The 5158-nt window shown below is 34.7% G+C and overlaps 1 long non-coding RNA gene across 1 annotated transcript; it reads right to left on the reverse strand.

Moving 5' to 3' along the window:
• Positions 1–1072: 1072 nt before the first annotated feature.
• On the reverse strand, positions 1073–3637 carry LOC306985900. Its single transcript, XR_013794889.1, has 4 exons — positions 3566–3637; positions 2133–2342; positions 1930–2024; positions 1073–1780 (listed from the first exon to the last, which is right to left on the reverse strand). It is a non-coding gene; the product is annotated as an uncharacterized lncRNA (long non-coding RNA).
• Between the last annotated feature and the right edge of the window lie 1521 nt (positions 3638–5158).

A 5158-nucleotide genomic window follows, 5' to 3' on the forward strand; every position in this document is an offset into this window, starting at 1 on the left:
AGCCATTCTGTGTGTGTGTGTGTGTGTGTGTGTGTGTGTGTGTGTGTGTGTGTGTGTGTGTGTGTGTGTGTGTGTGTGTGTGTGTGTGTGTGTGTGTGTGTGTGTGTGTGTGTCTGTGTGTGTGTGTCTGTGTGGGGAGGGGAGGGAGGGCACACACAAACACATAGACAGCCCCCCCTGTGAGTGTCTGTGTGGGGAGGGGAGGGAGGGCACACACACAGACAGCCCCCTTGTCTGTGTGTGTGGGGAGGGGAGCAGAAAGACTATGAACAATTGTGCCATCAAGTGTTTTATACTATGTATAAATCGTTTTTTTATTTTAAACAAGTGTTTTAAAGTACACTAATTTCAATTAATGATATGCTGCATTTTTATGTATATTTAAACATTATCAAAGTTAGGATGTCATTTTTTTAGTTTCAAAACTTATCTGTCTCTGTCTCCCTTTGGCTGTCATTACCCTCCCCTCACTCCCACAGTCTCACTTATTTATTTCTGTATCAAATAATATTACCATAAACAAAAAGTTTGAGTTTCTTTTTCAATCAATGTATTATGTGTAACTTAAAAATAAGCAGATTAAACAGATATGTTTGAGGGCAAGACATGAAAACGATTAAATATAATATAGTATTAGTAAAAGAGTGCAGTATAGGGTTGGATGAATCAGATAAATAACATATTTTGTAAAAAAAAACATTTGGTTAAATAAAATCGAGTGATACATACACTGTTAAAACTGTTACTTGAATCTAACTCAATAAAATTAAGACAACATTTTCCAACTACTTTTTGTAAGTTTATTGGACTAACTGATATTTTGAGTAAGGACAACCTAATATTTTCGAATTAATAAAAAAACATATTATTAAGTAGCATTTTAAGAAAAAGCCAATAAATTAAGTACAATCAAAGTAAAAAAACAGATCAGGATTTTATACAGACTTAATTAAATTAGGTAAAATTTAAATGAAAAAATACTTGTTAATGTCTTCTGTTTTATTAGTTTTAACCAATTTGCTCTTGGTTTTGAAAGTGTAAACCCAAATAGTTAGTTCAGACTGTTAATTTTCAACATTTATTAACAGTACCAATTAGCTGCACAATGTAAACAATCAGTAACATCTGAATCAGCCAATAAAGTGCTTCAGTGTTTTTACGGTGTACATATTAAAACAGTTTAATATTTCTAAACAGTTGAAATTAGCTGGACAGTATAAAGTAACATCTGTACTCATGCATTAAAACAATCATGAACTGCTGTTTTGTAAAACACCTTCATAGTAGTGTGTACATATTTTAAATATAATAATATATAAACATTTTAACACTAACTTACTTTACAGGTCACAAGCATGAGCATCTGACCTACAGTACAACTTAGCATTATACAATAACATGACACCTTCACATAGTTTGTCATTTAGAAACATTTTTACTCAAATATTCCACTGATCCCACCAACTGACCAGTTTTGAAAGAACATTTTCACTTTATTTTTCAAAGTCATGAACTTTGGGCTTGGTTTTGGGCGCAGTGTGTCAAGTCCCACGAAAAGTCTTTGGAACACCTCAAATGTTTTGCAAAGCTTCGGTGGATACTCGAGATTAAGGGCATATGTCAACCCAAGCAGAAAGCAGCATGCTCTGGCCAGATTTCCGAGATTAGAAAGGACTGGAATTCCCTCAAGGATGATTCCTACTGCATCTGGCTCACGGCAGACATAAATGCTGAAATTTTTCATTTTCAGGTCATCATGAACAGTTGTCTCTACAGCCCCCTTTGAGATAAAACAAATATATATAAGACAATCTGATTTGTTTATGAAAAACAAATACTCTACCATAACCAGCCAAATGTTGGTTCAGTTAGTTTACATTAACAGTCAGCACAATTTAAACCTGTTCACCAGACTGAGCCAATACTTACACAGTAATCAGAGATGAGCTCCTGTGCACTCTCTCCCATTCAAAGAGGCATCTCAGAGTGACATCTCTCTTTTTTACAGCAGTGGCACTTGGGTCCTAGTTAACAGAACAAAAATGAATAAATTATTTTTGTTGATAAATTCACATCTTTTCATTGTGATATCCAGGGTTTTGACACAGAGGACAGGTAAATGAAAGACTTACTTCTGGTGAATTGTGGGATTTAGCTTCTGGATGGTATCTTGAGAGGTGAGAGCGGAAGGAACTCCAGGATTTAAAAGAACATGGGCAATCTATATGAATACAAGGCAAGGAATGGCTGTGTCCAAAGGTCCCATGACGCAGTCTATAATGTTTAAAAATGTCCCTCTTTCTTTGTACCACAGTACGGCACAATTTACAGGGCCATCCCATCTGTGAAGAGGGAAAAGAAAAAACAAATATTAGTCATACAACTATAATGCAAGCCCTTTAAAAAAAAAAACACTTAAAATACAAGTGAAGATTAGCCTTCTGAACAAGATAAGCTTTAGTTCAACTAATTTAGTTAAATTGTAATGCATTAATCTACATTTTTTTTCTAAAATGTTTCCATTTACAAACCCATAATATTCCTGTAGATAATCTATCAACCTGTTAATATGAATATTTATTTTAAGTTTGACCATGCAATACAGACACAGATTTAGCATTGTGACAAAATTATATCTTTAAAAAAACACTTCTAAAGTAGAACAGTCTATTAATGATTATTCAGTCTTTAACTAACATAGCCTACATGATTCTTTATTCTTTCAAGCAGACATATTTGTATAAACTAAATACAAGTAATCCTTATAAAAGCTATTAAAGAGCAATGAATGCTTTTCTATTTTTATTATGTTGTTTGAATAATATTAAGTGAAGTATACACTAAGAAATAATGTTGTGTGTTTTTAATCCATTCAGACATGAAAGAGTTAAATTCAGTCCTCGCGGGCTGTATAACGTTAAGTTAGCTGTCTATATGCAGGGCTGCACGTGAGCGCACAGGAAAACCTCTTTTGCGTCGTCACTCTTACTCCCAGACGTTTACATTTTTGAACGATTGACATGCATCAAACGCATGCCAACTCCTGTTCAGTCAGGTAAATCAGTAGGCTACGTTACAAAATGTAGGCCTAACATTACGCATCTAACGTTACCACAAACGCAAATCAGTTCTGAATGGATCTCTTCCCTAGCTGCTAATAGTTTCTCCCTAACATTAACGTTTTTATTCGCCATTATTTGTAGGTTTTAATTTAGTTATGGTCTCGTTTTTGTCTGTGAAAAAATGTTTGAAAAATGAAATTAACACTGCACTCTCAGTTCACTGGCAAACTTACAAACACATTTGAAAAATTAAACTATCACACAAAGACAACATTAACGTTACTTATACAACGCACACACATGGATTTATACACTAACAGTTAACGTTAACATTATGTGGCTCAAGTTAGCTGCTACTTTCGAGCTGTTTGAGAGCACATTAAAAATGGCGACCGACGGTCGCAAAAGTTTGTAAGAAACAGAGCAATGGTTTTGCAGATTGTACAACATAAACACGTTAATTAGGCTAACATCTAACTTTAAAAATACAAAAAGTTACTTACATGGCTCAGTGTTCGAATAAGCTTCTGTCCTGGAACGAGAGTGAAGGATTTGCCCGCGGGCTTGAACTTTCCGTTGCTGCAGGTGGGCGGGGTCGTTTTTTTACGTCTGATATAAACTTTTAAAATGAGTTTTGTAAAATCAATTTATGGTGAAGTCCAATGAACCTAATTTTATTATAGAAAATATTAAGTTACGAAAATATTCACACTTTTTACTTATCAATAACTCAAAAAAACAAAGAAATAAAAATAAATTAATTTAATGGAATAAATATAGTTAAAAAAAATAAGTCTCATGGACAATAGCACTGAGCGACTTTTTACAGTGTAGGGCTATATTGCCCTCTCGACAGTCAAAGCGGGTTACGTTATTGCCCGTCGTGCACAGGAACCCGAAAGGCAACGGGGTGGCGGCTTTATATATATATATATATATATATATATATATATATATATATATATATATATATATATATATATGTAACCAGGTCAAAAGTTACTAAAGTCAATCACTAGACTAGTTATCAAAGCCCTGGTTTAAGTGAACTGCACATATAAAATGTTTTAGTGCTTTTCTCATCCATGGATGGAATGTTACGCTGGCCCTTTAAGAAACGTCACTGTCTGGAAGTGTCGCGAGTGTGGTCTGGGAGCGGCGCGATTTCCCAACGTGGTTCGGATGATGTTCATGCAGACGCTGTGTCGAATCAAGGCCACAAAAGTCGATGATATAACCACAATAGTGAGAAATATGCACTTTTAATAGAACTATAGTGAAGTCCTCTTCGGTGTTTGCTGGCCGGATGGCTGTGTATTGTGTTGATTGATGGTGATTTCTGTCGAGACACCTACCCATGTTAGGAAATCAGATCGACAAAAGATCTTGAAGCGTAAGTGTTTAACTATCATCAATGCCAGTTTATCATTGAGATTATTTTGTTGTGCATGATGTGTTTTAAGCATTAAGTGATTGGTGGACATTTTGGTTGATTATAGAGGGGAGAAGAGAGCTCTGTAGGCCTTCTGTTTCCGTGGGACGAGTGTAAAACAACAGAGTGAGTGTTAACTAACCAATTCTAAAAATTGTTTATTACTCATGTACATGTGTGTTTTATTGTAACCAGTAGATTGTTCTGGTGTCATGTGTTCCAAATGTTAAGGAATAGTGCTTTATTGTGTCTATTACTGTTCACAGAAGGGAAATTGAGTTCATAATTCGCTGTGAAAGTGTGTACAATGCTATAGCGGGTGGTGATGAACAGTAAGTTTGAATTATTTGATTTTTGAATTGTACAAGTGTTAATTCACCGTGATTTGAGATTAAGTGAATATTAGCCGGTGTAATGTATTAATGTTACTGGGAAATGTGGCTTCTAATTTCATTTTTATATGTGTTATGTTACATAAGCAGCCTTATTTGATCTTATGAGAATGCTTAGAAATCTCGTAACAATCTGTGGATTTGTTTTTCAGAATAAGAGTCCACTATCGTTGTCTATGTTGGTTATATTCCTGTAATTGATGTGTTAATGTGATGACTGAGAACAGAAAGACAAAGGAGACTTAGTTTGATGTAAAAGAAAGAACATCTTT

Source organism: Phoxinus phoxinus (assembly GCF_949152265.1).
Source record: "Phoxinus phoxinus genome assembly, chromosome: 18".
NCBI lineage: Eukaryota > Metazoa > Chordata > Actinopteri > Cypriniformes > Leuciscidae > Phoxinus > Phoxinus phoxinus.